Genomic DNA, 12,180 nt, shown 5'->3' with positions numbered 1-12,180 from the left:
TACCACTTTTCCGAAGAGGAAGGAATGGTATTTTGTGTCTCCAGATGAAGATTGGGACGTTGGTAACTATTCGTTGTTAGTTACTACCGGTTATAGTCATGTGCCCCTCCTGAGATGTCCAGGGCGGACAGTGCCCCCCCCGGGCTAGGTGGCCGCACCCCACCAGTGGGCTCCAGACCACGGGGAGCCTGGCACCGCTGGCTGCCACTTGGGCACCAGTTAGAAAGCACTGCCCAGCCAGGGTGTCCTTGCTGCATCCAAGACACGGGAGGCCCCCTGAAGGGAAAGTGGGCGCTCCACAAAGCCCCCTGAGCACCTGCCGCTGGGCAAACACAGGAGGAGGAGGAGGGGTGGGGGAAGAGTAGGAGGAGGAGGGGGAGGGGGAGGAAGAGGAGGGGGAGGAGGAGAAAGGAGTAGGAGGAGGAGGGGCGGGGAAGAGTAGGAGGAGGAGGGGGAGGGGGAGGAAGAGTAGGAGGAGGAGGGGGAGGGGGAGGAAGAGTAGGAGGAGGAGGGGGAGGGGGAGGAAGAGTAGGAGGAAGAAGAAGAAGAAGAAAGATCTGGTTCTCAGCCCCTCGAGGAGGGTGCCTGTGAGGACACAGACACCGAGCCAGGCCTTGTCACCTCGGCAGAGAACAGCTTCCATCCCTGAGAGACAGGGGGTGGGCGACCAGGGGGCCCCAAGGCGCAGAGAAGCCGGGCACCCACCCCTCCGCACCCCCAGGCCGGTTTTAAAGAAACTTCCAGGCGGACAAATGCTGATGTTCTGCTCACGTGACAGCAGGAACGGCTACTCTAAAGCCGCAGCTCACGTCCTTCGCTTTTCTGGTAAAACAGGAACAAAGCTCTGCTTCGAGACGCCGGGGAGGGAAGTGACCTCCGAGGTCACAGGGCTGCGTGGAGTGGGGGCGCTGTCTCCATGCCGGCTCCTACTCACCCCGAGTTCCTGCAGAGGGTGGGGAACGGGGCCCCCCACTCAGCCCGAGTTCCTGCAGAGGGTGGGGAATGGGGCCCCCCACTCACCCCGAGTTCCTGCAGAGGGTGGGGACGGGGGCAGGAGGCAAGGGGCCTGGCGCACAGACACTCCGCAATGTTTGCCGGATGGGAGGGGAGGCAGACAGATAGATGGCAGAAAGAGGACCCAAAACCCGGCCTCACCCCCCACTGACTTCCTCACAGACTTGAGGTGCTGTCACTGCCCCTATGGGCCTCAGTTTCCCTTCTGGGAAGCGAGAGGGTTGACGAGAACGCAGGGCTGAGCTCCCACAGCTGAAGGGCTGTGTGACTGGGAGGCTGGGAGTGACCCCAGGTCAAGGCACCACTTCCGTAGGCCCCCCTCGAGGCCACTGGTCCTCACTGGCCGGGGGAGCTGCCTCCCTGTGCCCTGAGCTCCGAGGTGGGGCCGTGCCTTCCAGAAGGAGCGGTGCGGGTCCTGGTCAGCATCTCAAGTCCAGACACTGAGACCCGGGCAGCTCTTGCCACCTCACCCCTCCCCACAGCGGTTTGGGTGCCCCTGTGACCGCGTCAGGGACATCCCTGCCACGGCCTCGAGGAGAAAAAGGGCGCGGGGAGGGGAGGTTCTGCCAGGCTCACGTAGCTGCTTAGAGGGGCAGCTGCTTCAAGTCCAAGGGTGGGCCTGCCAAGCCCCCCTGACCCACTGCCCACTGCGCACCGCCCACGACCTCCCCACTGCCAACCTGCAGGCAGGAAGGGAACGCAGTGACGGGACAGGAAGAGCGGCTCCTTCTCTGGGAGCCCACGCGCCCGCCCTGAGCAGTCACATCCTCCGCTGGCTGCCGACCTTGTCCTGCGGTCAGAGGAGTCCACTGGGGCGAGCACACCGCTGACCTTGAGCAGCCGTGTGTCAGACTCCGTCCGGGGAAACGGCCGTCCCCACACTACCCTCCCGGCACGTTCACGGTCATGGATACTGTCACACAGGATCGATCGGGGGTAAGTTTTATGGGCAGGAAAATTGTTATTATTATCGTCAAAAAGTTCTACTCTTCTCATCGCACCAGAATTGAATTTCCCGTTTAATGATGTGTTCGCCATTGTTCTTGCCCCACGCCTCGGCAGCAGCCCAGCGCCTCCGCACCTGCCGGTGACTCGCTTAGGCAGGGAGGCCGGCTGCTAATGAAGTGGTTATAGCTCCTCACGTGCTGGGCCTCCATAATAGAATGCAAGTGAAAGCAATTCCAAGTGCAATCATAGTTTACATATTAGTTATTGTATAAAGCAAAAAAAATGAGCGCCTCAGGTAGGGCCCGTGCAATTAACATCGAGGCCCTTGTGTGGGCCCCCTGGGAAGGGGACCGGCTCTGCGGTTATTGCTCAGGTTTGGCCGGGAGGGAGGGAAGGTTTGACTGAATGCCTGCCTGGGCCAGAGAGCCAGCCGTCACCCAGAGCTCAGGACAGAGCCACACTAAGTGGGCGCTGCACTTTAAACTGCTTCTCAGAAGTGAGGTTGCACGGGAAGCGTCAAAGCAGGGCTAACCGCAGGGGCATGTGCCTGAGTTGGGGGCCCTGGAGGGGTGCAGGGCTGGAGGGGGCGTGGCCGGAGGGCGGAGGGGGCTCACCCAGATGGAAGAAGCGGGTGGGAGGATGGGTGCCCTGGAGCCGCAGCAGTGAGGGGCATAGACTCACAGACACACCCGGCACAGGCACACGCGTGCACACCTGTGCACACGGGGAGAATGAGCAGACAGGCGGCAACCGTTTGGGTTCCGGTGGTGCAGCAGGGGTGGGAACCCCATTCAACAGGAAGGGAGGGGACGGAAGATGAGTAAGGAAGGCACAGGAGTTGGCTGGCAGAGGAGGCGGGAGGACGCAAGGCTCTTTGGGGGGAGGAAGAGACTTAACGAGAAGATTCCTGCAACAGGAGGGAGGCTGGGTGGAGGCCAGGGTCCAGTCCTTGAACACAGGGTCTCTGACCCTGAGCCGTCAGAAGAGTGGGAGGAACAGACGGAGCCAAGAGAACAGCAAGCAAGACCCAGCCGGAACAGAGACCACGTGGATGACAGAGCCCCGCTCCGGTTCACGTGATTGGGTGGCGGCATTGACTGGCACGGGAAGATGACACAGCCATAGAAAAGGGGTGAGTGGGAGGGCAGAGGAACTGGATAACCATTTCTCAGATGAGAAGATCTGTGTGGATCCAACCTCAGGGAGTGTTCTGAGTCCTCAGAGCACAGGACGATGGCGCCAATCCTGAGGCCTGTCAAACACTTGGAAGCACAGTGTGTTTCAAGGGTGCTCACAACATCGCGTACAGCGCGCCCCGCTGCCGGGCCCTCCGCTGAGGGACAGCACACACCCCAGCGAGTCTCCACACGTCACCTGCCAGGCTGCCAAGCACCCCCACTGCAGGTCACCCTGTGGGGCCACTTAGGTTCCTCGGATGTAGTTGTGAACCTTTTGTGGTCAAAGCTGGACCCCACCGGGGCAGCAGCCCAACCAGAATAAGCCCCCCGTGTCCGGAGCTAATGCGCGCAGTGATCCAACTGAGCGTCAGCTGCCAGGGGTCTTGGATGCCGGAAGTTGCAGTTAGACAAGCAATGTAGGTCATCACCCCTGAGATATCTCAAATCCATCCTTTCAAGCCTAATCTAGTGCCAGCCTGTTTGTACGGAAGAGTTCCCCTCCTTCTGTCTTCCTGCTAAATCTCAGATACAAGGCAATTCTAGGGCAGAGCAATGAAGTCCGCTGCATCACAGGGAACAGGGCAAGGTCATTAGGCATAAAACAGATGGCGGCCATGGATCACAACCAAAAGAGGATGTGGGGCAAAAATGCGTGGATCTGGGAGCCAACATGGGCAGGCGTCTCTGGCTCCCGGGGAGCAATCCCGCGCCCGGCAGTGGTGCACTCAGATCCCTGCACAGTGGATTTGGCTGATGGCTACACCAGATAGAGGGCGCATCTAGCCCAGCAAGAACAGGAGAGCAGATATGTGCTGGCCATCAAATGAGAGCCTATTCTTATCACCGGAAAACAGGCCTATCTCCAGGTTGCATTCCAAAGACCTGCGCGTCTAAGTATAATTTTAATACGGAGCTCCAGATCCTTTCGCCTTAAGGTCCGCAGTCCCCACGCCGACACTGAGCTCAACAGTGTAGGTTTGTTAGGAAACACTCAGTTCTTTCTTCTCCAAAGAAACACCCCCCGGAAGCCGGGGCAGGCACTTCTCCAGCGAGGGCCCCGTGGGCAGAGTACTTTCCCTTCTGCGGGCTCTTGTCTTTCCTGCGGGGGGCATTCCTAGCTGACTTCCCTGGCACGGCGCCCTGGCCCAGCCTCTCAGGACTCCCTGGAGAAAATGCCACTAGAGTTAGGGTCAAAGGTGGTAAAGAGGGCCAACAAATGAATGAGACTTCTTGGTCAAGGGCGACTTTCCTCAGACTGGAGGGGAGTGGTCAAGCCCAGCCCCTTGGTTGGGACTCTGTGGAACAGGTGGGTCCCTCAGAGGAGCCACCCCTTTGTGTAGGTAAAACCCTTGTCCACCCAGAGTCTCTGATGATGGCACCCAGGCTCAAAGGCAGTCTCCCGAGGTCTGAGGCGGACTTTGTGAATCTGCAATGCGGTCATGGCGTCTACACCGGCCTTCCTACCACATTGGCTCAGACCTCTACCTCTCCCCTTTTCATGAGCCTGATCTCATTTTACCTGAATGTCATGCTCCAGAGAGGAGATGACCAGGTAGATGGCTTGACGCCCACCAACTCTCTCTCAACCAGCCATGCGTGAACCCAGGTCCCTGTCACTCCCGCCTTCCATCTCACAATCGGGAGGCCTTGTGTGCTCACGCCAAGATCTTCCACCTTTGGGTTCGCTTGGTCCAGGGTCATTGGTCACCTCTGTGGAGCTCACAGCTCCACGTGGTTGCCTTGGCTGATGGTTGCATTAAAAATATGCAATTACTGTTACAATCATATTTTTCAAAACTAATAGTCCTTAGAAGTTCCATTTACCTATCATTTGATCTGATTTCAGCTTATTTTCAGATATCTTCATTTCCATGTATTTGAATATTTTTATTTTTTAAATAATTGGAGATTTGCTTATTCATTCTATGATATTTTGAGAGATAGTCATGGTGTCGGTATTGAAAATAGAGATTGCAGTACTTTCCTGGGTGACTCAGGAGTGGGGTTCTCTTTGCGTGACTCTGAACCTAATCAGTCCTCACGGCTAGTATTGACCATCGTAGGCATAATTAATTCCACTAACATGAAGTCTCTATATTTTTCTTGCTGAACCAGCAACTTTACAATTTTCAATTAATTTAAAGGCACAAAATCTGTACATATTTATTTTCACTATGTAATTAAAGGATGACAAGGATATGTAACTTTTAAAAGAATTTTAGCAGTTACTAAATCTTTATCTAGTGCAGTGGTTCTCAACCTTCTGGCCCTTTAAATACAGTTCCTCATGTTGTGACCCACCCATAAAATTATATTCATTGCTACTTCATAACTATAATGTTGCTACTGTTATGAATCATCATGTAAATATCTGATATGCAGGATGGTCTTAGGCGACCCCTGTGAAAGGGTCGTTCGGCCGCCAAAGGGGTCACGACCCATAGGTTGAGAACCGCTGATCTAGTGGCTATCCTAAACCCTCTCATCAAACTGTCACAGTTCAGGGTTTGCAGTATCTCTGAGATTCTCATTATTTTACAAATAATTATCCTGATAAGATCCCGGAAAACCAAAGCCATGTCCCTCAAAGGACAAAGTCTCTGGCCCAAGCATTGCCAACGCGGTGGGGAAAACAGCCCGCTCAGCAGCTCGAGAGCGTGCCCAGTTATCAATCATCTAACATAGCAGATCTGACAGATGCCGCGGGAGGCCCCTGAAGCCAGTCATGGGCTCCCAGTGGGAAACCTGTTTTGCATATCGCATTCCTGCTCATCACCTGAACCTCCATGGCGATGCATGCAGTGAGGTTTGACCTCAGAGGAGATCCCGGAAGGGGGGTGGTGGTGAGGCAGAGAACCAAAGAACTGTCATGACCCGACAGGAAATGGTGAGCATCAGACCTCCTGATGCAAGCAGCCACGTCAGAAGCAGGGACCCTCCACCCTCTGTGGGGTGGACATGCCTTTCTGTTGGCCTTCTTTATGACATACGCAGGAGGGGAGGGAGGGGTGGAAACTTAAAAACCTAAGTGAAAACTTAAAAGTTTTAGAAGGAAAAGAGACTCCAACCCTCTCTCTGGGCTGTTCGCCTGACAGCAAACCTAGAGACACCCAGGGCTGAGAAACAGGCTACAGCGTCAGACTTCAGTGGACGATGGGAGACCCAGGCGATAGGAGGAATGAGTGTGACCTAGAGCCAAGTCGAGCTTAAAACTTCTTGGACGGGGATAAGGACGTCCCTCTCCCCACATCCCACGGCACAGGTGGCGAGCAGCAAACAGGCTGGCCTGAAAGTGCTGTACGCAAACCTTCCTGAATCGCAACATATATCGGTTCATCTTTATAATCTGCATCACAACATCACGCTACATTCTGAGCCCCATGATCTCCTAGGACAGCGGTTCTCAACCTGTGGGTCGCGAGCACTTTGGCGGTCAAACGACCCTTTCACAGGGGTCGCCTAAGACCATCCTGCAGATCAGATATTTACATGATGACTCATAACAGTAGCAACATGACAGTTATGAAGAAGCAACGAAAATAATTTTATGGTTGGGGGTCACCACAACATGAGGAACTGTATTAAAGGGCCAGAAGGCTGAGAACCACTGTCCTAGGAGAATCCTGATCCTCGGGTCAATGCAACTGTGAGCCACCCAGAGCAGGATCCGCCTCTACCCTCTTATGGGGAATCTGCACAGGAGCGCTGAGCTCCAGTCTCCCCAGCTCAGCCCCTGATCAAAACTGACGCCAGCATTTCCCATTTCGGGGGGTTAATATATTAGGTCTCCAATGTCGAATGCCCGACAGAGTCTCCCAAAGTGAACATGCAGTTTCATGAAAGTATATCTTAGATTTTCTTTCGTTCATAACTGCAAGTCAACAATAGTGACAATGCTGCATCAACACAGAGATTATAAAAAAGAAGGATTGGGGTTTCCGATTCAAAATGGTGGCATGTGCGTTTTTCTCCTGCCTGAGAAGGAATTCGATTTTTTTACATTAATGCTCACAGTAAAAAGGCATATGGAGAGACCATCAGCAATAAGAGATTTCAACAGATTTCTAGAAATCAAAAAGTGGATCAAGAAGTAGTGGCTGGGAAAGCATGGACAAACCAAAGCTCAGGACGTACAGGATGAGTGAATAAGCCACAACGGGACCAACGTTCCAACAGAGCTAGAACCAGCTTAGACACAACATGGATGGCAGAAGGCATGAGGGACCTTTGGGCCTGAAAAACAAAGGGTTAGTTTCAGACAAACACCTACCTCTAAAAGCAGAAAACCAAGCAACCAGGCATGTATCTACTAACATCTGAGACCGTGTCTCTAAAGAATGAAAATAAATAATCTGGGAAAAACATGGCAATTGTGTAGGTATTAGTGACCCCAAATATGCCCTTACAATGTTGGCATGGGTTCTTCCGGTCTACACTGATCTCTCACCCAATGAATATAAAGCAAGCTTGCATAGGGTAGAATGGAAACACACACACACACACACACACACACACACACACACACACACAACAAAGAACAAGAAGGATTTCTAGAAAGTTAAAAAGAATATATTTTGAAATGTAAAACTGAGAATATTTCTAAGAAAAATAGTTTTTCAAAGAACAAGAATGGTATAAAATTAGTCCAATTTCCAACTAGTAAGATTTGCAGGAAAAAAGAATAGAGAAAACAGGAAAGGAACACAATAATCAAAGAAAATTTTCCAAAATTGAAGAAAACGTCTTAAGATTGAAAGTGTCAAAACCACAATCATTTTTATAAGATACAAAGCCATCACTGTGCAATCGGGACACTAATAAAAGAAAAACATCAACTGCTATCAAAAAAATAAAGTTTGCCTGCAAAAGAAAAGGAACCAGACGGACACCAACTTCTCAACAGCAACAACACTCACTGGAAGTTAATAGAACAATGCCTTCAAAGATCAGAAGCTCTATTTTCAACCTTCAGTTCTATACCCAGTCAAACTATCCTTCAAGCAGAATAAGGACTTTTGGGGACACAAAAATGGTATGAAAGCACAGCTTCAATAAGAGAAAACAGAGATCAATAGATTAACTGAGGGGAGCAAAAAGTGTAATTCAAACATGATATCTACACAGTGGGTCAAGAAATCAAGCCATATAGATTAGAACTTTAGGAATTGTGAGGTACCCATGGCGGGGGGAGGGAACTATAGGTAACATGTATGAGAGCTTGAATAAAATTTGAGTTTATCAAAGGTAAATGAGGAGACTCAATTTTAACTCAGTGTCAGAAACATTTCATACAGCAATCACACCCAATCGGGCACTTTGGAACGGAGAGGTAATTTTAGCAAAGCATTTATTTCTGCAGAGAACACTGTTTCCAGAATCATAGCAATATAAATGGTGTTCATTGGTTTTGAAATCTTGAAATCCACTTTAAGTTAAAATTTGCTGAAGACTAACTGAATCCATATCAGGATACAAAGCTATAACCTTGATAATATAAAGGAATAGGACAGCTGACAAAATTGAGAAATGGGAGGAAAGAGAGGCAGAGAAAAGGATGAGTGGGTACTCAAGAAATACTTTCGGCGGGAAAATGTTCATTATGCTGTTTGGGTTTTCAAAAATTGCCAGTTGATAAACTTAAACTTGTGAATTAATCAAATTGGGAGGAGAAGAGAAGTGGGATAAAATTTAACTAAATCCTCTTCTTTCATAGCAGTCATTTTTAAGCAACATTGAAAGTTAAAAAATCAAGAAACAAAAATAAATCTATGCAGCTCATAGATTTGAAGAAAAAACAAAATTTACAAAAAATTAAGAGTGATGGCTCACAGAATATTGACCTGGTGGTAAAAGGAGTGTAGCAGGAGAATTTATGCTCATTATGAACCTTTTTGAACTGTTTTAGTCCCTGTTACATTAGTAATATTTTTTTCCAAGCCGAATGCTGTCATGTACGAAAGCAAATAAGCTCTACTCTGAAGGTCCCATTTTAATGATGTCTCCAAGCCTGAACTTTGAATGACTGCCTATACACATTCTCTTCCCTCCACGGTGCATATGGTCTTTCCTGTCTATTTTTCTTTTCTTTTTTAAAAAATATATTTTTATTGATTTCAGAGAGGAAGGGAGAGGGAGAGAGAGAGATAGAAACATCCATGATGACAGAGAATCATTGATTTGCTGCCTCCAGCACACCCTACACTGGGGATTCAGCCCACAACCCAGACATGTGCCCTGATCAGGAATTGAACCCTGACCTCCTGGTTCATAGGTCGACACTCAACCATTGAGCCACACCAACCGGGCTCTATTTTCCTTTATGACTCATAGTAATGCTCCTGAACTAGAATAAACTAAGAAATGGATATAAAGAATGGATAGATCCACACCCAACCCCAGACCAAGTGAATCAGACTCTCTGGGACTGGTAATCTCATTTTAACCATCCTCCCAAGTGATTGCCACTAACCTGCAACATGGTTATGGCCACGCTAACCAAGTTGGGTAAGAGCAAGCTGGGCTGTGCTAACAAGTAGACCCAAAACATATTATGGTTCAAACGCAACAGATGTTGGTTCTCACCCACCTTTCAGTGTGAAGTAGATGTTCCCACAGGGCTGGCAGCATGCCTCCCCCCTCCCCCCGCCACCCCCCTCCCCCGCCGGCATGGTGATTGAAAGTTCAGGCTCCTCCATCTGTGTCATCCCTCAGCCTTGGCAATGGAAGGCAGTGGTGGCTTTGGTGCGGAACTGGCACACACCACTCTTCTCAAACTCTCCCAAGTAGGAAGCAGCCACCTCTACCTGCAGGGGATGGAGATGTAGGCAAATGCAGTGTGTGCCCAGGAAGGAGAAACAGATTTGGGCGCTTGGCTACTAGCTTCCATTCAGACCTGTAGCACAGGCCTCAGGAAATTCTCAGTCAACCAAGATGATCCTCAATGGTCACAACTTGCAGAAAAAGGCCTCCCTCAACCCAGAAAGGAAGGCCTGTCTGGGCCCAGACACAGTGATGGTCTGATGCTTACACTTGCAGGTTCCTTTCTGGAGATCTATGTGCACACTCCTTCGTTCTTTAGTTGCCATCAACCAAATTGTTGATGTCTACACTCAACGAAGCATGACCATCTGAGAACATGATTCCAAATTCCTAAGTTACCCCAAGTAAGCAGGTTCCAGGCTCTTTCTGAATGGGACCCCTCCGAGGTGCTCTCCACACACCCACGCAATAGAGACCACAGGAGTATTTGCCATGACCCACCGATGCTGACCTGGCCACTCGTCCATGGTATTTTACAAACAGCATCTTAGAAAATATTAAAACAGGACACACTTACCTCGTGGCTTCCTCCAGTTCAAATGGATCTAATGGAAAGCAAAATAGAAAAATGGGAAATGTTACTTTGATATTTAGTGTCAAATTGACAACCGCCAAATCTTTCACATTTATCATCAATGCTATTCAATTTTGTGACATTTAGGGTAAATATTTTTACTAGTCCCTGGTGTGAACTCTCTAGGACATTTTCCAAATACCAGTTCAAGCTTTCTTAAAGTTAATCTACCACAAGGGATTTTTAAAAAACTGTATTTCTACCTGTAGCTGGTCCAAGGACAAATCCTTCCTTTTATTCCAAACACAGAGAAGCATACACAGACAAAATATCATTTTCTTCATCAATTATATATATATAATAGCCCTAGAGCAAGCATGTCAAACTCGCGGCCCACAGGCCATATGCCTCGTTTATTTGGCCCATGTTAGCCTTTGAGTTTGACATGCTTGTGACCTAGAGTGTACACCAGGGGTCCTCAAACTACGGCCCGTGGGCCACATGCAAATACAAATATTGTATTTGTTCCCATTTTGTTTTTTTACTTCAAAATAAGATATGTGCAGTGTGCATAAGAATTTGTTCATAGTTTTTTTTTAAACTATAGTCCAGCCCTCCAACGGTCTGAGGGACAGTGAACTGGCCCCCTGTTTAAAAAGTTTGAGGACCCCTGGTGTACACCATAGTATGTATAGGGGACTGTCATAATAATTAAATATTTATGAATCAAAGATAGCAACGAGGTGGCAAGTCTCCATGTAAGGCTAGATCCAGTGTGGGGGAAAATGGATTGTATCTAAGTATACATTCAAAAAAGTGTTTACCTATTCTTTCCTTCAGAAAAGAATAGTTTCTTTTTAAAATAGTTTGTTTTATTTTACATATATATATATATATATATATATATATATATATATATATATATATAGAGAGAGAGAGAGAGAGAGAGACTTCAGAAAGGAAGGGAGAGGGAGAGAGAGATAGAAACATCAATAATGAGAGAGAATCATTGATTGGCTGCCTCCTGCATGCCCCACACTGGGGATGGAGCCCACAACCCAGGCATGTGCCCTTGATCAGAATGGAACCCGGGACCTTTCAGTCCACAGGCTGACCCTCTATCCACTGAGCCAAACCAGCGAGGGCAAAAAGTGTCCTCCTCTAAAAAGGCATTTTGTAGGTGGGAAATGGAGAGTTGGCAGGGAGGAAGGTGAAAAATTAATACCAGGATTTTGTGTAGTTTATTCAAATGCATTCTCTTCTTGGGCACGAGAGGCCCTGAAGTGACACCTGGCCCTCCGGCGCTGAGCTGCTGGGACTCACAAGGCTGGAATCCCAAACCCCCAAAGATGGTGATATTTGGGATGTGCTTAGGCCATGGGGGTAGGGCCCTCATGAGAGGGATGAGTGCTTTAAAAATAAAGAGACCCCACAGAGCAGAGTGCCATCGGTTCCTGTTGAGGGCACAGGGAGAAGGTGCCACCTATGAACCAGAAGAGGGGTCAGCAGAAGCCAACCGCACTGGCCCCTCGGTCTCAGACTTCTGGCCTCCAGAGCCGTGAGAAATAAGCCCGCTTTCATAAGCTCCCCGGTCTGCGATGCTCTGTTACAGCAGCCCGCGGCCCGAACAGACTGGTTTACAGTATTAATTACAATGCCAGGGGCTCCGTGGGCCTGACGGAGGGTGCCCAGGAGAGGTGAGGCTTG

This window comes from Myotis daubentonii, chromosome 13 (assembly GCF_963259705.1).
Source record: "Myotis daubentonii chromosome 13, mMyoDau2.1, whole genome shotgun sequence".
Lineage (NCBI taxonomy): Eukaryota > Metazoa > Chordata > Mammalia > Chiroptera > Vespertilionidae > Myotis > Myotis daubentonii.
This window is presented reverse-complemented; position numbering follows the sequence as displayed.